The sequence below is a fragment of the Pipistrellus kuhlii genome, unplaced genomic scaffold (genome assembly GCF_014108245.1).
Source record: "Pipistrellus kuhlii isolate mPipKuh1 unplaced genomic scaffold, mPipKuh1.p scaffold_m20_p_1, whole genome shotgun sequence".
Taxonomy (NCBI): Eukaryota; Metazoa; Chordata; class Mammalia; order Chiroptera; family Vespertilionidae; genus Pipistrellus; species Pipistrellus kuhlii.
In genome coordinates, this window is record NW_023425404.1 from 17,539,726 (window position 1) to 17,561,280 (window position 21,555).

Consider the following 21,555-nt stretch of genomic DNA (forward strand, 5'->3'; position numbering starts at 1 on the left):
GGGCGGGGGAGGAACGGGCGGAGACATGTAGCATGGCTAGACCTGCCCCCAACCCCCCAGGGCTGCCCAAGTGGTTCTCAACCTTTGAGTTGCAACCCACAGGTTGTGAACCGCTGCTGTAGAGCCTAAGACCATTGGAAAACACAGATATCTACATTGTGATTCATAACAGTAGCAAAATTACAGTTATAAAGTAGCAAAAAAATAATTTCATGGTTGGGGTCACCACAACATGAGGAACTGTATTAAAGGGTCGCAGCATTGGAAAGGTTGAGACCCACTGAGTTAGGGAAATCAGGATGGCAGGCAGGTGAGCAGTTAGGAGCCAGTGGTCCTAGTTTGTGAGAGGGATGTCTTACGGCCAGGTTAGACCTGATCCACAGGAATTGATTCTCCTCTAAGCTGGCAGTCAGACATCCCCCAAGGGGTCCTAGATTAGAGAGTGCAGGCCAGGCTGAGGGACACCCCCCTCCCATACACGAATTTTGTGTACCAGGCCTCTAGTTTCTAATAAAAGGGTAATATGCTAATTAGACTGGACATCTTTCCTAATAAAGCCAAGATCGGAAGGAAGCCAGCCCAGGTCCCTGGTGCCTGTGAGTGGCCTGAGAGAAGCCGTCCCAGGTGCCTGCCGGTGGCAGGAGGAGGGAAGCCAGTGCCCACAGCGGAGGAAAGGCCTACTCTTGCACTGAGCCTCTAGCGAATATATAATCCCTAAGACCTTAAACAATTTCATAAGCAATGCAGCTAAGAATTTTTAAATAAAACACTTAAACTATCATTAGAATTATGATTTCTCAATAGTCAGGACTTCCTCTACCACACAAAAATAATTACGTTCCATCTTTAATTTAAAAATTAGAGGAAACCAGTTTACTAAAGGAATAAGAGCATTAATTGTAAGAGAAATTCCAAAAGGAACCACCTACACATTAAATATAGTAACAAAACTGCTGCCTGTGAGCTCTTCCTGTCGTAGAAGTTCCAGAGCCTTGTCATAATTTTGATTGCATCCATTCTTTCATCATGTTAATAACTCACAATGACAACCCTCACAGAACCCCAATTACAAACTCACACAGCTATCGCTTTGCTTTACAGATGCCTATTTTTATGCCTATTCCACATACATTTTTCTCTATCCCCTTTAATCATAAGTGTCAATCTTTTAGTCAATCACTTGTCACAAGGTTCAGGTCTCTAAAAATGTGCGAGAGATTCCAACTTTTGACCTCCCTCAGTGACTTATAGCTTACTAGAGAAAAAAATATGCTTCAAAGGTCAGCAAATTAGTAGATGATTACCTCACTGGTATGCAATTCAACAACTGGCCATAAAAAAAGAATAGTTTGCCTCTTCATTGAAGAAATATCAAGTACGTAACCATTTCATAGTTATTAGAACAAGAACATTAAACAATATAAATATTCATATCTATTGTTATCTATAAATTAGGCTAACAGAGTATTTTCAGGATCAGGAGTAGGGTTGTGTCATCAGAACAGGAAACAAGAAACCGAGAAGGAAGAAAACTGATGAGGTTACAAATGTCACTGAGTTTAGAATCCATTGAACTTTTAGTTCTGTAGTATTGCTGACTGAAAGTATGAGCCATGTTCTAATTTTGACAAGGTAGTGTTAGAAGGCAGAAGAACAAACGGGTTACTATGCAACAAGAAATAGGAACAAAAGGTCAATCTTAAAGATTACTGAACAGCACATCCCCCTTATCCATGGGGATATGTTCTAAGACCCCCAGTGGATGAGATGCCTGAAACCGCAGAGAGCACCCAACTCTATAAATACTGTTTCCCCCCGCCTATACATAAACACCTATGATAAAGGTTCATTGAGTAGGTGCAATAAAAGATTAACAAAACCCATAATAAAATAAGATAGTTATAAAAACATCATAATAATAAAAGCATAACATGCTAATGAGACCGGACGTCCTTCCAGACGACCTTCCGGACGAAGCTAGGGCTCTGAGGGAAGCCTGGGTCCCGGGAACCAGAAGGACGCCGGTTGCCAATAGCTGAGGGAAGAAAGACCTACTTTTTGCACAAATTTCGTGCATTGGGCCTCTAGTATTGTAATAAAATTATGTGAATATAGTCTTTTGAAATATCTTACTCTACTATATTCACCCTTTCACTTAAAGGAAGCACTTTACAGCTTCTCTTTGGCATATCTGAATTGCCAGCATCATTATTCTTGCACATTAGGGCTATTATTAAGTAAAACACGGGTTGCTTGAACACAAGCACAGTTGATCTGGTCAGGTAGCATATACAGTGAATACAGTGGACAAAGAAATAATTCACATGGGGAGGGCAGGAGAGGGAGAGAATCATGCTACTCAGAATGATGTATGACTTAAAACTTGTGAATTGTTTAGTTCTGAAATTTTCCATTTAATATTTTCAAACCACAGTTGACCTCAGGTAACTGAAACTATGTAAGTGAAACTGTGGATAAGAGGGAACTACTGTATTACAAATCCTGCAGTTAAAAAGGTTACTAAAAGATACTTTCATTCAATAGTGTAAAAATCCACTTGGTACAGATACCTGGATTGTCACTGGCAAGAAAAAGAATCTTAAAATTTAGTATGGAAATCAGATAAGTAAACAAGCAAGCAAACAAAACCCCTATACAACTGCAATGCTATTTGATAAGTGCTGTACTACAACTACAGAAAATGCTACAGTTATCTATAGAGAAAGAACATCCTAAGAAAACTTGTATAAATGGGAAAGAATACAAGACCCAAAACAGATTACACAAAAGGAAAAAAAGTAATCAAAATATTAATACAAGCACAATGACATCAGTAAAATTAAACAATTGGCTTATCTGAACATAAGATTTTAAATCACTTACAATGCAACTCAACTCTACAAATTATGTCACTTTTTAAGCCTAATTAAAAATGTATACTAAAAGCAATGTAGTGAAAAAACACCCTAGAGCACATGTGTCAAACACAAGGCCCGCGGGCCAAATCCGTCCTGCCAGGCCTTGCAATGTGGCCCGCACCGCGCTGTCATCACTGCACTCCGCTGCGTTTCCATCACAATGACAGTTATGACTGTTCAGTAAACCATTCGGCCCACGATTTAGGCTGGATTTTAGATTTTGGCCCCTTCTCTGATTGAGTTCGACACCCCTACCCTAGAGTAATGTTTGAGAAGTCAGTGAGAGAAACTGATAACACTGAGAACTTGATCTCACTATGTATGTAAGCTGTTTATAAGCAGGGCAACAAACCCCCATCCCTCGCGCGCACGTGTGTACACACACACACACACACACTGATTTTCACCATTATTTCAGAGATGAAAAAACTTTACCTCAGCATACAATTACAGTTATTCATTACTGATCCAGTCTATGATAACTAGAAATTCACACAATTTCTGTAAAATCACTTAATCAAAGTATTAATAATCACATACTCTATTAAAATATATTTATTAAAACATAATGCCTCTGACCTGTGAAAGAGTACAGATTGTTTTTGAAGAGAAGAGTTAAAAATCTCAAATCAGCCTGGCCATGTGGCTCAATGGTTGAACATCAACCTGTGAATCAGGAGGCCATGGTTCATTCCGTCAGGGCAAATGCCTGGGTTGTGGACCCAGTGCACGGTGTATGGGAGGCGGCCGATGGATGTTTTCCACTCATCATTGATGTTTCTCTCTCTCTCTCCCTCTCCCTTCCTCTCTGAAATCAATTTTTTTTTAAAAGTATTTTAAAAATAGTAAAAAGAAAATAAAAAATTTCAAATCAAGTTCTAGCTTAAGAGAAATTCAGAAAGGAAGAAAAACAATTATCTGAAGCCTCACTTACATCCCAAACATTACACAATAATTATTACACATATTTGGGTATTCTTTAAGTGCAACCAAATCCTAGCACAGCACTTTGGTGTATTCATAGAAGGCAGTCAACTATTTTTAATGAATGAAGTCTTAAATGCACTTGTGAAGCACACAAGCAAAATATAGAAAGCCTACTTGTTAGGTCACATCAAAGTATTAATACATTTTAAGTGTCATCAAATATTTTCCATAACAAATGAAAGCATTCAATATATGAAACAAATTCTCATTGTTTTTTTTTTAATTATTGATTTTTTTTTTTATTTTTTTTTTAAGAGATAGAGAAGGGAGGGAGGGAAAGATCGATTTGTTGTTCCACTTATTTATTCATCCACTGGCTGATTCTTATATATACCTTGACTGGGTACTGAACCTGCAACCTTGCTGTATCTGCACAATGCTCCAGCCAACTGAGCTACCTGGCCAGAGCCCTCAGATTTTTATGTAAAGTTTGACTACTGTGAAGGAAGCAGGTAAAGTAACCATAATTCAAGACAATTCAGCTACAAATATAGTTATAATGTTTGGAATAACTACATATACTAAAAATTGTCAAAAACTTGAATGAATCTCCTTTATTACTTCACATCTGTCAATTTGTCAATTTGCCATAAAACATGAGAGGGGGGAATGAGAAAGCAAATACCAGTACTTATTAAGTATCTACTATGTGTCAGATTATTTTGCTCAGTGCCTTTCTTACTTTATTTTAACCTTTTCAAGCATTTTCTGAGGTGGCTACATATTATAGATGACTTTAGCTTGGCTAAAAAAAGTAACTTCCCAACTCAGCTGAACCTACAGTGGATAGAGCATCAGTCTCTGGACTGAAGGGTCCCAGGTTTGATTCCAGTCAAGGGCATGTACTTGGTTGTGGGCACATCCCCAGTAGGTGGTGTGCAGGAGGCAGCTGATCAATGTTTCTGACTCTCTATCCCTCTCCCTTCTTCTCTGTAAGAAATCAAGAATATATATATATATTTTAAAAAGAACATAACTCCTATCAACATGTAAAATTTATACAAGTGTTAATAAATATCTTGATTCCTTTGACTTTATAAACACTAGCTCACAAAATCTTATATTTGGTTTCCTTCTTTGTTTCTAAGAATAAATTTTATATATATGTTAGTCAAAGGAAAATAATCCAAAATGATTTGTGTTTGAAACAACTCTGGAGTTATTCCCAGAACCATGCAAGGCTGGTTCAGTATTTAAAAATTACTTAATGTAACTCACCATATTAACAGATTAAACAAAAAACCACATGATCACCTCAACAGATGCAAAAAGGCATTTGAGAAAATTCAATATCTATTCAGCAACCTCAGAATAGTAGGAAACTTCCTTAACCTGATTTAGAGAATCTACAAAACAACCTACAGCTAACATCCTGTTTAATAAAGAGGGAATATGCTAATGGACCCTCACACTCTCACAAAGATGGTGCCCACAGCCAATAAGGAGAGGCTATGCTAACTGACTACCACGCCCTCAAAGATGGCGGTGCCCAGTCCCCTCAGCCCTGTCAGGGCAGTAGGTGTGCAGCCCAGCCCACCCCCGGGCAGGTCCAGCAGCTCCACACACCTGCCTCCAGAGTCCCCCAGTTCCCTCAGCCCCCCCAGGCCAGCCTAAGATGCAAGCATGCCTCAGATGGTGGCTGCGCAGCCATCCAGGGCCAGCCCAAGGCAATGCAAGCTTTGGATAGTGGCTGCCCAGCTGCCCAGGGCTGCCCAAGGCTCAGATAACCAGGGCCGGCTGAGGCTTGCACTGCTGGCAGTGGCAGTAGCAGAGGTATGATGGGGGTGCCGCCTTTCCCTGATCACTGGATCACCTCCCACCCGAGAGCTCCTGGACTGTGAGAGGGAACATGCATTGGGCCTCTAGTTTTAAAGATGAAAGACTGAATGCTTTCCCTTTAAAACTGTGAACAAGGCTAGGATGTTACCTTTCACCATTCCTATTCAATAGGGTACTGCACTTGAAGTCCCAGTGCAGTATCAAGAAAAAGAAAAGGCCTTCTAAGGCCAAGAGACATGAAACATGCTCAAAGTCACTAATCATCCGAGAGATTCAAATCAAAACAACAATGCGGTACCATCTCACACCTGTCAGAATGGCTATCATCAACAAATCAATAAAAGGCAAGTTCTGGTGAGGATGCAGAGAAAAAGGAACCCTCTTGCACTGCTGGTGGGAATGCAGACTGGTGCAGACAATGTGGAAAACAGTATGACATTTCCTCAAAAAATTAAAAATGGAACTCCCCTTTGACCAGTAATCCCACTTCTAGGAATATATCCCAAGAAAACAGAAACACCAATCAGAAAGGATATAGGCACCCCTGTGTTCATAGCAGCACAATTTACAATAGTTAAGATTTGGAAACAGCCTAAATGCCCAGCAGATGAGTGGATTAGAAAACTATGGTACATCTACACAATGGAATATTATGCTGCTGTAAAAAAGAAGGAACTGGAGATCATTATGCTAAGAGATATAAGCCAGTCAGAGAAAGAAAATTTATATGATCTCCCTCATTTGTGGAATATAATGAACATAAACTGATGAACAAAAAATAGAACCAGAACCATAGAACAGACTGTCTAAACTATGAGGGAAGGTGGGGGTGAGAGGAATAGAGATTAACAAAAGGACTTGAATGCATGCATATGAGCATAACCAAGGACACAGGCAGAGTGGAATGAAGGCATGTGCTGGGGGAAAAGAAGACTTACATAATTCTTTAAACAATAAAGAATTAAAAAGAAGAGGCATATAGACTAGAAAGAAATAAGCATATTTCTAATCATCGATTATAGAACTCTCTACTTGAAAAATCCCAAGAAACCTTAAAAAAAAAAAACACAAAAAAAAACACCCAAAAACAACCTCACAGAATAGATGAGTTTAGTAAAAACTCAGGATACAAAATCAATATAAAACACACACTGTACTTCTACATCTTATCATGATCAATTGGAAGCCTAAATGTTTTTAAATGTTGACCATTTACAACAGGACCAAAAAAAATTGAAAACTTAGGTATAGATCTAATAAAATATTTGCAGGATTTACACACTGAACACTAAAAAGCACTTATAAAAGAAATCAAAGACCTAAGTAAATTGAGTGAACACCATGTTTACAGATCGGAAATCTCAATTTTGTTAAGATGTCAACTGTCCTCAAATTGAACTATAGATTAAACACAAACCCAAATGAAATCCTAGCAGATGTTTTTGTGGATATCGACAAGGATATTCTAAAATGTATATGAAAAGGTAAAATAATGTTATAACACTTTTGTAATAGAATAAAGTTAGAGAACTCACATGACCTGATTTCAAGATTTTAAAGCTGTAGTAATGAAGACATTGTGATATTGTTAAAGGATAAACAAACAGACCATTGGAAAATAAGCCTCTAGAAACAGACCTACACAAATGTAGTCAAATGATTTTTTTCCCAAAAGACAAAGGCAATTCAATGAAGACAGAACAGTCTTTTCAACAAATGGTCAACCCAAACCTCTGTCCATACAAAAATTTACTCAAAACAGAAAATAAACATAGATGTAAATATAAAATGTAAAACATGTAGAAAATCTTTGTAACCTTGGGTTAGGTAGGCAGAGTTCACAGATACAGCACCAAAAGTGAGATTCATAAAAAATAAAAAAAATTCTGATACTTTGGACTTCACCAAAATGTAAAACTTCTGTACTTCAAAAGACATTTTAAGAGAATGGAAAAGGCAAGACACACACTGGGAGAAAAATCTTTACAAATCACATAGCTAACAAAGGATTTTATCAGGCGTCTTCAAACTACGGCCCGCGGGCCACATGCGGCCCGCAGAGGAGTCTGATCCGGCCCGCCAGGTTTTTTGGGCAGTGAGCGCAGCCGAGGTGTTACAGTAGGAATTAGTAGTTCATATAGTCCGGCCCTCCAGCTCTCTGAGGGACCGTGATCTGGCCCCCACTTTAAAAAGTTTGAGGACGCCTGGATTATATAGAACTCTCAAAATGTGACAATAAGAAAATCAAATTTTAAAATGAGCAAAATACTTGGACACTTCAACAAAGAAGATACAGTCAAACCTTGGGTTCTCGAACATCTTCCATCTCAAACAATTTGATTTGCAACCAAGTTGTTCATGGAAAAAATGGCTCGGGTGTCAAACAAAACTTTGGTTCTCAACCGGACAACACTTTCAGGCTGATACCGGTATGATCAGTGATGCATCTCAGGCAGCAAAGGAGAGAATGTGAAGGCATGAGTTAGTTTACTACTAAACCTGTTGTTAACATCTCAGGAAATTGTGCTGTGAATACTTTTGCAGGTATTTTTTTTTTTCTTTCTATTATTAAATACATACAGTAAGTCACTATGGGTCCTAAGGTTAGTGATAGCAGCAAAGTGAAAGGAAGTTGTATGCTGCTGTAACAAAAAGTTTTTATGCTGCTGTAACAATGTAGAGCTTAAAAAAGAAATAACTGCAAAGCGATAGAGTTGTTCACATGTCTGATTTGGCTACTGAATAGGGCTGAGTGAAATCCACAACTAGCACAATTTTAAAACCATGAAGAGGCCATCAAGAGTGCTGATGTTGCGAAGAGTGTGAAAGTGCTCTTGAAACAACCATCACAGGCAACTAAGAAAGGCTAAAATAGAAAATCATTTGGGGGTTTGGAACAGATTAATTCAATTTACATTATTTCTAATGGGAAAAATGATTCGAATTTTGAACAAACCACTGACAGTCTTAGAATGAATCAAGAACTAAGATCCACTATATACAGAGGGTACCATATACATGAAAAGATGCTTATTATCATTAGTCATGAGAAAAGTGCAAATAAAAACCGCAATGAGATACTGGATACATACATACTAGAATGACTAAAGTTAAAAAGATTTACCATACCAAGTGCTGATGAGGATGTAAAGTAACACTCACACACTGCTGAGGAAAACACAAACTGGTTCAGCCTCTTTGGAAAACAGTTTGACAGCATATAGTTTGCTATGCTGCTGTAACGAATTGCCAGAAACTCAATGGCTTAACACAACACAAATTTTTTATTTTACATTTCTGTAGGTTAAAAGTCTGACTCAGGACTCCCTAGACCACATGTGTCAAACACAAGGCCCGCGGGCCAAATTCGTCCTGCCAGGCCTTGCAATGTGGCCCGCACCGCGCTGTCATCACTGCACTCCGCTGCGTTTCCATCACAATGACAGTTTATGACTGTTCAATAAACCATTCGGCCCGCGATTTAGGCTGGATTTTAGATTTTGGCCCCTTCTCTGATTGAGTTCGACACCCCTACCCTAGACTAATAAAAAAACCAAGCTGCATTCTTTCCTGGGGGGTCTACAGGTTAATCCATTTCCTAGTTTTTTCCAGTTTCTACAGATCTCTACATTCCTTAGCTTATGGCCCCCCTCCTCCTTCCTCAAAACCAAGAACTCTATCTCCCTGGCTCTGCTTTCCTTGTTACATCTTGTTATCTGACTCTACTGCTTCTCTCTTTTCCTTGGGTCTTTTGTGATACTTTAGGCCCTCCTGGATAATCCACAATAGACTCAATATTTTAAAGTCAGTTGTTTAGCAATTTTAATTCCATCTGCAACTTTAATCTTTGCCATGCAACCTAATTTATTCACAGGTTCCAGAGATTAGATATACTTGTGGGACATTAATTCTGCCTACAACAGTTTTAATAAAGTTAAACATACACTTATCATCTGACCCAGCAATTCCAATTCCAGGTGCTTATCCAAGAGAAATGAAGACATGTTCTCACAAAAACCTATTTGTAAAGAATCTCCTAAGTTTTATTCCCAGTAAAAAACACACGTAAGAAAAACCCTGAAAATAACTCAAATGTGCCTCAACTGGTGGATAAGTAAACAAAGTGTAGTACATTCATAAAATGTAATACTATTTTCAGCAATAAAGCTGAAGAAAAGCTGCTGATACACGCAACAGCATGAGTGAACACAAGTGTATTATGCTAAATGAAAGAAACCAGACTCAAAGTATTTCATTTATATTATTTTAGAGAAGACAAACATCATTAGTTACCAGGGGTTTAGGGTGGATGAAGGGTTCATTGTAAAAGAGTAGCTCAAAGGGAATTTGGGGTGCTGCAACTATTCTGTATCTTGATTTTGTAGTTGCACAGCTTTATGCAATTACCCAAACAACTGTACAATGAAAAGAGTTAATTTCATTTCATGTAAATTAAAAATAAAGTTAAAGTCTTTCTGAAAGAAAGATACAAATACATCATTTTTCACGAATAAGAGTGACAGAAAATTTTAAAAATTTGGCAAAGCCAATCTGACCATTCCAAGTGTGGCAATTATTACAATTTAGGAGGATAATTTGGCTGCATCTATATTGAAAATGCACATCAACCGATGGCCTAGCAATTCCACTTACAGATATGTATACATTCTAGGAAAATCTTCATACATGTGCTCAAGCAGACATGCACAAAGATATTCATTGAACATTGTTTGAAATACTAAAAAACTGAAAACAACCCTTCGTAGGGAAATGAATTAATTGTGGCTAGTGGTTATTTAAAAAAGGAAAGGAGACAAATACATAAGGAAAAGAATCAACCCTGCTGGCTACCAATGTGATTTTGAGAAGGGTAACTTATTGGTTTGTTTATTTAACAATAGTTTATATTAAAAGAACACCATACTTAGAATCTGGAGACAAGCATTTAGCATTTAGTTCCAACTTTGTCACTAACTAGCAGTCAGACTATGGACTTCTTGTTACATACCTCACTTTTCCTGAAAAATTAAAGGCTATATACCCATTAAGAATATTTCCAACTCAATAATTCTATGATTCATTAGGTACATAATAAAAAATTATAACATAAAGCCCCTATGTAGAGAAACTATTTTTCCCCACACATCATGAAATCATAAATTATCAGAGAAATAGGACATCTTTGTATACTGATACATAAAATGGACCAAATTTCTTGGTATAGTTTTGATACACTTTTTAAATCAAGATCACAAATTCAGAAAGAACAAAAGCAGCCTGCCCTCAGGTAAAACATATATTCTCTATCATTTCAACATTCTAAACTAAGTTAATATTATTGAGCTCATCTTTACTTGTCAAGTTCAGGTCTGTCTAGCCAAAAATCATTCAACTACATGGTAAGATTCACTTGCTTTTTTAAAACATAAAGACAGCCTTCGCCGGTGTGGGCCACAGGTTAGAGCTGCCGTCCTCGCACTCAAGGGAGAGTTGAGGTTTTCATTCCTCCATTCCCAGTCAAAGGCGCTACCTGGGTTGCGGGTTTGTTCCCTGCCTCTCCCACCTCGCATTCTGGGCACCTGCATGTGACTCTCTCACATGATGTTTCTCTCTCTCCTTCCCTCCCTACGGAGGTCACGGTTTGATTTCTGTTCAGGGCATGTGCTCAGGTTGCCCACTGGATCCCCAGTAGGGGGCATGCAGGAGGCAGCCAATCAATGACTCTCATCATTGATGTTTTTCTCTCTCTCCTTCTCCCTGTCTTTCTGAAGTCAATAAAAAATACAGATTTTTAAAAAGGTAATGGGGGGAAAAAATATCCTCAGGCGAGGATAAGACACACACAAAAACATAAAGATAACATGAATTGTTTTTTGTATTTTTGCCTGTTTCACCTATAAAGACCTTACATTATAATTTTATAGCTTCAGCCTGCTACAATAGTTTAAAGAGCCTTTAGAAACTTGTACTATGCCAGAACCACAGGGATCTAGTAAAAAAAAAAATCAAAAAAAAAATCAGTACTTCGTAATCCCAAAAAATGTTATTTAACAATTTCATTACCACCAATACTTTCGCTTCAAAGACACCAATAACCAACATGTCATTTGTTACTATTGCAGAATTTAATAGGTTATTAACTTCTGGCATAATCCAAAAGCATAATTAGAATACAATCATTAAAATATGACATACCTTTTTAAAAAGCAGAAATATTAACGTCTTTCATCTTGTCAGTAAACCCAACATTTAAAAATTCTTGTTCTACAGTTTCCATATCAAAATTCTTACAATTCTAAACAAGTACGAAGACCAAAACATGCACTACATCTTAGTAAAAAACCTCCTAGCTATGAGATTTTAATTTTAGCGCTAACTGCCAAAAAAAAAACCAACAACACACCTTTCGACCGAAACCTAAATTCCGTACCTATTACTGTATGTCAATCAACGAAACACAAGGTGAGTTATTATTAGGAAGTTATATAATTTGCACTACAGATTGTTTTAAAACGCCTTTGATTAGACGCAGCAGCTGACAACAATTTACAGGCTTCAAAGTTCACCTGGCAAATTCAGAGTAAATTATCGGAAACTATTTACGAGAGTAGGGTTTTCTTTACAAGTGGCCACAAGGAAGGAGCTGTTTTGTTTATTTGTTTAAAGAACATAACGAGCAGCTGAATACCAGGAGCTGAGTCAGGCGGAGGAACGCTGACTGCATTCCGTCTCCTAAAGGAAAGTGTTCGCCGGGTCCATTTCCCCGACCCGGCCCAGAGGACAGCCCCGAGCCGAGGGGACGGGGGTGCAGAGGACCCGCGACTCCCAGCCGCGCCCCCTGCTATTCGGGCCGGCCGGCCGGGCGGCCGGGCGGCCGGGAGCCCTGCCAAGGTGGGTCCCTCGTCCGGACCGAGGCTCTGGGTACAGCAAGGCAATGTTCCTCCAAGGGACAAAGGTTGTGCTCACGCCCTCGGCCACGGTCTGCGGATCCCGCTGCGTGGGGGCAGCCGGTAGAGCAGCCGAGGGTCCCCCCGGGGCCCAGCACCCGGCGCGTGGGGGAGGGGACCAGCCCGGCGCCTCTTCCCCGCCGCGCGCCGGGGGGACCTGTTGATGAGGACCTCCCTCCCCACCGAGCCGCCGCCGTCCGTCTCTTACCTCTGCGCCACTGCGGCCGCCGGTCCTGCTGGTCGCAGCCGCCCCTAAAGACTGCAGAAACCACAGCTCCCCGGCGGCACTTAAGATACCGGATAAAGAATCCAGAAACTCCCGATTCCCCACCTCACAATTCCCAGTCCCCGCCTCCGCCCCACCGCCAGCCGCCGCCGTCTCCGCAGCCTGCGACTCCGCCTCAAGACCGCGCGAGACCGGCCCCCGCGGCCGCCGCGAGGCCGCGCACGCGCACGCGCACGCGCTCCCGGGACCGACGTAGCGGGCGCGCCTATCCCAGTTCCTCCTGGGCGCGCCCCGCCCGCTGCTAAGCAGAGAGCCTGGCGCTCGTCGCCCAATCCCGAGCCGGCGCGGAGAGGGGGCCCGCTCATTGGTCAGCTCTGCAGCTCCTAGCGGCGGGTCGCGCGCACTGGCGCGCCTCGAAGTATAAAAGGCGAGCAGGCGCCGGGCTCGCGCCTAGGAAACCGCTTTGGCGTGGAGCCTGCGGGCTGGGTTGTGTGCGGACGCGAGGTTTCCCAGAGGCGCTGTCGGGGGCAGGTGGATGACTGTCTTGCTCCTGAAGAAAATCCGATTCCCCAGGAGGCCACTCGTCCCACAATATAGCATTTGTTTAAAACAACAAAACAAAAACCGTGACTGACTTACAGGTAGTGTCCCGCAGAAGAACTCTCTGCCACGGCAGGAGATTCCAAAAAACTACCAGCCTGGGATCAAGTTCTGAAAACCGGAAAGGAAGAATGCCAAAGGCCACGGCTGTTGCACAAAACTCGAGTAAATGGGTTTAGAATTACCTGGGGCAACCCACATCCAGGGCAAGGAAATCCAGATAAACAGTCTCCGGAATTTCCTAGAAACTGTTGGGCGAGGAGGGTGGGGTGGGGGAGTGTCGTGTGTGTGTGTGTGTGTGTGTCTTATTTTCTAAGTTCTAAAATGCATAAAATAACAATTCAAGAAGCTCCTCAGTGAATTTTTCTTCTCACGCTCAGGATTTCTCACTTGAGGGCTATTGACATTAGGGCCACATCATTCTTTGTTGAGGGTGGGATGGCGGTTTTGTGTATTGTAGGATGTTCAGCAGCATCCCTGCTCTCTACCCGATGCCATAGGCCATGACCCCATTATGACTATCAAACATTGCCCAAGACCCCCTGGGCGCCAAAAATCATCTCTAGTTGAAGACCACTGATCTGGCTGTTTAAAGAATTCTTTAAAAAGGAGCCTCTCGTGGCCGGTACTTTCCAATTGCCTGGCTCCAAGCAGTTGTTCATAACAGCCCAACCCAAACGAACTCGCCGGCTCCCTAGGCTTGCTTCCCCAGCTGCTGGGACTCCTGGGTCACAGGACCGCACCCTCGTAAAAAGATGATTACTATCTGTGCGAGATAGCAGCTAAAATTCTCAAAATATGTGGAAATTCCTTTGTCAATAACCAAACAAATCTTGCTTATTATTTTTACTTTCCAAAGGTATTGCCATTTTAAAAGAGGGTAGATCCTATGGCAAATAAGTTTATTTTCTGGTGAATAAAGCCATACCTAGAATCCCAAATTACTTGTCCTTGTGTGAAGAAAAAAAAAAAAAAAAAAGTAAGAGGGAAAAGTGAAAGAAATAGAAACTGAAGGTAAAGTAATTGGATTTGACTTTCAGCTTTGATGCTAACTAGTTCTGTGACTTCAGAGCATGAGAATTTTTCTAAACTATTCCTAAGTTTACTTTCCTAAATTTTCTCATTCATATATAACAGGTTAACATACTTTCCCTAGCTTTAAGATTCTGATAGCCTCCGCATATGGAATCTAACATGGATAGCATAGGCCCTAATAGGGGTGTCGAACTCAGAGAAGGGGCCAAAATCTAAAATCCAGCCTAAATCGCGGGCTGAATGGTTTACTGAACAGTCATAAACTGTCATTGTGATGGAAACGCAGCGGAGTGCAGTAATGACAGCGCGGTGTGGGCCACATTGCAAGGCCTAGCGGGACGGATTTGGCCCGCGGGCCTTGTGTTTGACACATGTGAATAGGGAGTTAAAATATAATTTCATCCCAAAATAGAATGAAATGGGTACTCTGTGCTTTAAAACCCCATCAGAAGAGTTGTTCGTCTTTGTCACAGGGCACATTCATCCGCAGAGTCACCCTGGCAAATTTGTAACTAAATTTTTCGGGTGAGTAGTGAAAGCCAAACTGTAAAAACAAGCGTATGGTGGAGAGTAACCTTTCTTCTTTCCTCATTTGGTGTCTGCTTAACCCAGCATTTGCCCATAGACTCTATTACAGTTTTATGCAATAAAATGTTGTTCCATTTTATTATGTTAAAGGGTAAAAATAGTAATATTGCACTTCAGCTATTTGCAACAAGTCTGAAATCTCAGTTTTCAAGACTTTACCATTCACTGTTATATGTGAAATCCTTAACTAAGGCTATTATATCCCTTTGGTTTCATCACCTCTATGTACCAGTGAAAGCCAAAGTTTTCATAACTGAATTAGTAGCCTAATCACTTCTAACTGTATGAACCAGATGATCAGAAATGATGTAAATTAAAAGAATGCTTACTGATGAGATGTAAGAGAAATTATGAAGCAAGTCATTATTGCACAAGTATCTAAAAATTTTAAATACCATAAAAACAAAAAGCAAACTAATAAGCCATGAAATTTTCTAATTTAAGTGTGTTTAGTTATTATTGTTTTGATGTTTTATAGTACTTCTTAAACTTTCATAAATCTAGCCAAAATGATTATGTCCCTAAACTAAGGACACAATTGTTGCCATGTGGAAAGGGAAGTCCCACTATCTTTGGTTTGTTTAGCATTAGTGTTATTCAGTACAGGTGTGTATCCTTCAACTCAGTTTACTTTAATATTCACTCATTAATTATATACTTCTTACATCTAAGTACTATGCTGTAGAGAACTGAAACATGGGACAGTCTCTGTCCTAGAGAAATTAAGTAAGGTGGGGAAAGAGACAAGATAAGACAAAAGTCCATAAACATAAAATATAATAGAGTAAATGAAAATAAGGCTCAAAAAATGGTAAAAAGTCTTATACTAGGAGAAGCTTTGTTATCTAATGAGGAGGGAGAAGGACAGGGAAAGGAAAGAAACCACTATTGAAAGAACCAGAATAATAGGAAAGTCAAGATCTTATACTGTACATGCCTTTTAAAAAGTTAAAACTTTTATCAGTTTGAATGAGTGAAGAACACTGAGAAAAGCATGGGCTTATTATGGGAACAGAAAGTAGTCAACAATAACTTCAAAGTAGCATACTCAATATTTAGGGTGTTAGTCATTTATCCCACTTTTTTTGTGTGCCCTCGGGTGGCCGTGTGCTAGACTGGGGATGTGTAATCAAATGAAATGTGGTCCAGGAGACATTTTACTTTGAAGAGAAGGCAGGTATGTTTGGAGCTTGAAAAATTTTTCTAATAAGATAAAGACCAAGACTGAATCTAAGAAAAAGAATACCAGGTTTATTCTCCTAAATAGGGCAATAAAATTGCCCATATCTCTTCCTCACTAAGCGCCCAATCAAATCTCTATTTTTTTTAATGTAATAAACCTCAGCTACCACTTTTAATTCATATCCACACGTGAATACCTCTAACTGGGTCTGAGTTGATATCTGTGCTGAACTCCAGAGAGTTGAACTCTAATGCTTCTTCTATTCAGTCTTGGACTCACTCTGGTTGAGAGTTAACTCCATTGCAGCTTCAAAACAGCCTTTCTCAAGGTAACCTGTTAGAGCCACTTTGTTAAATGCCAAGGTCAGTATTGAGTCCTTGTCTTCCTTGACCTGCCAGCAAGCATTTGATGCCATTGAGCATTTTCTCCATTTTGTCCTCTGGACTCCAACTGCTTTAGCTTCTCTGCCTACACACTGGAACCTCCTTCTCAGTCTTCTTCTTTTCTGGTTCTTCCTTATCTCCCTGATGGCTAAAAGTTGGAGTGTCTCAGGCTACACTTAATATTTTACCTCTCTCTGCCTGGGTTTGAATCCCAGTTCTACCACTTGCTAGCTCTTTGATCAGAAGAAATGAACTTAATTTCTCCAAGACTCCATTTCCTTACCTGTAAATTGATAATAGAAGTAGCTTCCTCTTTTAGTGGTTGTGAAGACCAAATGAATCTATTTACCTAAAGCGCTTAAAACATGCTGGGCACTATACACATTAATTCTTTGTATTTGTTTTTATCATGTTCTTTATCACTCACTACCTATGTGTTTTTGTCTGGTCACGGTGGCTTTATACACTGTCAACTCTAAATTTGTCTCTGCCTAAACCTCTTCATCGTAACTCCAGAATCATATATTCAACTATTAGCTCAATGCCTCTATTTGAATTTCTAATGATTATTAAAAATTGAACATGCCATAACTTTTTAAGTTTATCTAGTTTTCTTCATTTCAATCTATGGTAATCTCACTATTCCAAGTTGGTGAGGCTTTCTTTCTCCTGTAGATTCAATCCAGTGGGAAATTCTCTCATTTCTACCTTCACATCCAAAATCTAAGCACTTCTCACTCTTTGGCACTGATATTTTCTCAATACTGCAACCACTGTGATCCTCAATGTATATGTTTTAGCTGAATGACTTTAAATAAGCAACGTAACCTTGCTAAGTTTCACTTTGGGCATCTGTCTGTAAAACAGGAAAGTAGCAATATCCTCAGATTACTGTGAAGATGGAGAATGCATGCAAAGCACATTATAGATCACTGGCAGCTTTGTGAAAAAGAATAAGTGGTGGCTTTTTATTTATTAATGTATTTTCTTTTTATTGTTTAAGGTATTATAAATAGTAGTACATACATGTGTGTGTGTGTGTGTGTGTGTGTGTGTGTGTGTGTGTCCGCCCCGGACCAAGTGGTGGCTTTTAAAAATTCAAACTGTTTTTTTGGTTGGAGACTGCCTATAGTTTATTTTTAAAAGTATGGGGATTAAAAAACACAACACTCTGAAAATGGCATTTGATTCCATAAATACTGTATCTCAGGCCAGGTGCTCAGCTAGAACGCAAAGACAGAAAGAACATGGCCCTGCCTTCAAGGATGCCACAGGTGCAATGTTAGGAACAATGTGGTGTTGGGTTAATGTCCAAAGGAGAAAGGAAGGAAAAACCAAAGAGAAAACCAAACTTTTCCAATAACCCCAAAGAAGCCCTATAGGTAAAAATTGAGTTTATGAATAAAAAGTCATATATATATATCTTCCTTTAAAATGGATACCCCACAGTAATTAGGCTTTAAGCAATGAGATTGGCATAAGTGCTTAATGATTAGTGGGAGCCTTTATTTCTGCCACATGGAAGACACCGCTTTGTTTTTTCCTTGTGTTGGCTGTTATTTCTTGAGCTCTGCTTGTTTTTTAGTTTAGTAGTTTGTATTTATCTGGGAAATAAAAAAGATGGAGAAGTCAGTTCAATTAATTCAAAAGTCTAAAATAGAGAATAAAGTTATTTCTGTCAAATAAAAAACATAAAAAGTAAATATGCATGAATTAAGTGATTATAATAAGTAAAATACAAATTTATAATCCAACTTTTCTTTTTAATCTATAATAATAAAAGTGAAATATGCTAACTAGACCGGACATCCTTCCGGATGAAGCCTGGGCTGCGAGGGAAGCTCGGGTCCCTGGTACCAGAGGGAAACCAGTGCCAGTAGCCAGGGGAAGGAAGGCCTTTTGCACAAATTCCGTGCATTGGGCCTCTAGTGGAATAATATTGAGAACATACTTAAAAGGAAAAAATACACAAAAGCATAGGCACAGACTAAGCAGTGTATGTGAAAGCCAGGGGATTATTGTGTGTGGGCATTTGTTATTTTTTGGTCACATTGTTTTCCTCTGATGCATAACCCTCTGGCCCATGGTGTGCATCGGGGTGGGGCTCTGTTAATAAACTAAATACTCTGTGCTAACCTCGCTGACTTTAGTGGGAGCGTGACAGAACGGATAAAAGAAGGGTGGGCACCTCCATTATCATCAGAGCCCTGATGAGATGGGCATGATATTCCCGCCAAAGCCACTCCTGGTTCTCCAACCTTCTCTTCAATTCTACAAACTCAGGCCCCAAAGTGTACACATGTATGCATGGGTACACACACACACACACACACATAGTAGCTATGTTGTGGGGAGGCTGTGTAGTTAAGAGCAGAAACCATGACCAACCTTCAACATTCCAGTCCACCTCTATTGTCACTACAATGGAAGCAATAAGATTCCATGTTCAAACATTCAACTTTTTTACAACTTTTTGTGAAAGTGTCATGTGTGTCCTTTATATCTATAGGAATTTATAACTGTAAGAAATTACCTTTAGGTTGTCTTACACGTTTTTTAATCCATCGGCCTTTGCTTTCTCTGTTTTACTTTCCTCTCCTCACATCCGTTCCCCTGAGAAAAGGGAGGCAGATGAGGCACAAGTTCGAGGAAATTAGAAGAGGATTTGATATGAGGGGAGAGAGACAAAGGGCAAAAAGGAAAACAGTGGGGACACGGGAAGAGAGGGGGAAGTGAAGAAGAAAGAAAAAAGTCACAAGCAGGAGAGAGAAAAGGCACAGAAAGAGGGGTAACTTATTCTGGGTCTTAAATTCAAATGAGGTTCCAGCCATCTCATCAAATATGTCTTTATTCTTTCCAAGGGAGCCCATTGTTCAGTTTCACAAATAGGTTTCCTTTCAGGGCCCTCCTTTCTCTTTTAGCCTGGGCTTTATCAACATAGAATGACTCTGCCACCGTTCAGGATTCTGAGGAATTTGATTTGTAGTTGGAAAAGAAAGGCTGGTGGGGATGGGGAGGACACTCCCAGTATTTTTTAAGTATTTTTCCCTCCCTTCTTTCCTGAATCTCTCTATTCTTTGTCTCATTTCTTCACACATTTGAAAAATACCATAGGTTCATAGATAAACCGATTTTCCCCCCCAACAAAGTTAAGGTGAAGAAAGCCTAGGAAGATAAGAAATTGAAAGTCAAGAAAGAAAAGAGATGGACCCAGATCCAGAGAGACAAGGTTAGCCTCGGCCCTGCCTTGTAGCCTTTTTGTAAAAATACATTTGAAGTGTCTTGCTACCCAAAATCCTACTGAGAAAGGAGAAAAAGTGTGATTCTTTCAAAACTGCTGAGAGATTTGAGAGAGAGGAGTTAGAAACCATGCCTGCAGCTGGCCATTGCCCAGCAGTGGGGTGCGTTAATCTGAGAGGGTAAGAGGACCAGGGGTTTGTTTTATTGCAGTGGGGAGCACTCATTATTCGGGCGTCTACTTAGAGTAGAAATCAGATTTACAGACTCAGTCTAAATTCAATGAGAGATTATGATTCCACTAATCTTTGCTTTTCTTGGGGGTAAAAGGTGTTCAGGGTGAGTAAGAGAGTATGAAAGGGGAAAAGGAAGTGATTCAGAGCAGTGTGAAAAAGGGGAAAGAAATGCAAATCAGAGGGAAAACTGAAAAACTATACAATCCTAAGTAATAAAAAGTGGGAAGATCTAGGAAAGAAAAATGGGGAGAATGAGAAAGTACATGAAAGAAAACAAACAGGGGAAAAAATTAATACTTTTGAGAAACCTGCATGCCAGACTTTATCCTATACTGTCCTTGGCACTTCACAAGCTCAGAGTGGGATATTGCTGCCTGTGGGCTGTTCTTTGCTCCATTCTTCATTCCCAGAGCCCTGTTCTAAGCTGCCTCTATATTTACAAAGATGGGCCACTAGGACCACAAACGTATTGGCTTATAAAGTCATAACAGTAGAAAGGGCCCCCAGACAGCTAGTCACGCCCCTCCTTCCCCCACCCATATGCACACACATTTGACAGTTGAGAAAACTGAGGTCCAGAGAGGTTGACTATGAAACAGAGGAAGTGCAGTTAGAGGTCAAAGCTTTTGATTCTAATTTCAGTGTTTCATACTTGACTTCTTCACTTTCCCAAACTCTTCCAGTTCCTTTTCCAGTTTGTATCACAGACTCACTCCTTTCTAGTCGTGTTGCCTCCCAAACTGTCATCTTCATTTTTTTTCTCTTTCTTAACCCCCATAGGTTGTCAGCCAATAAGACTGGCTGACTACATACTCATGTCCTTTTTATCTCACTGCTTCTTACCTGGTTCAAACCGTGGCACCCTTCACCTGGACTATTATAATGATTTCCTATCTCTCATGTGCTCCAGCTTCTTTTAGAAATTGCAATTGTCCTAAAACATAACACTAATTTTGTCATTTCTGTCTTTCCATGGCTCCTCCTTTTCCTACCAAACAGTAATGTCCACACTCCCTGGCATGGTGCAAGACCTCCCCAGGCTGGCTCCTGCCTTGCATTCTGGCTGCATCTTTCTTTGTTCCTGTATTGACCATGCCCAGCACTATCCCACCTCTTAGATTTTGTTCACACCATTCCCTATATCCAGGATATTCTTGCTTCCCCCTTTCTCACTCAAAGACTGCGCCTTCATAGAATTTTCCTTGCTTTTCTCTTTCTCTCTCTCTTTCTTGAGCTTTAAAAGTAGGTCTTCTACTTTTCTCTGAAAGCTATACCATTACAATGTATGTTATTTATGCATCTCTTGAGGCCAGGTAATACATATTGTTATTTATTTCATTTTGATCTCTCCCAGAGCCTGCCAGTACTTCATATATAAGATAGGCATTGGATGTTTGTTCAGTTGAACAAAATTGAGTTTGTGCCAAAAGACACAT

At 40.0% G+C, this 21,555-nt stretch overlaps 1 protein-coding gene and 1 long non-coding RNA gene across 9 annotated transcripts in view; both read right to left on the reverse strand.

Moving 5' to 3' along the window:
• Positions 1–12,973, reverse strand: part of PALS1 (protein associated with LIN7 1, MAGUK p55 family member) — a 75,355-nt gene extending 62,382 nt beyond the window's left edge. For all 8 annotated transcript variants that reach the window (XM_045579586.1, XM_036433785.2, XM_036433800.2 and 5 more), the window contains exon 1: positions 12,840–12,973. The gene's annotated coding sequence lies outside the window, so the exon portion shown is untranslated. The remainder of the gene's footprint in view (positions 1–12,839) is intronic.
• Positions 12,974–18,134: 5,161 nt separating this feature from the next.
• On the reverse strand, positions 18,135–19,845 carry LOC123652088. Its single transcript, XR_006741192.1, has 2 exons — positions 19,180–19,845; positions 18,135–18,250 (listed from the first exon to the last, which is right to left on the reverse strand). It is a non-coding gene; the product is annotated as an uncharacterized LOC123652088 (long non-coding RNA).
• Between the last annotated feature and the right edge of the window lie 1,710 nt (positions 19,846–21,555).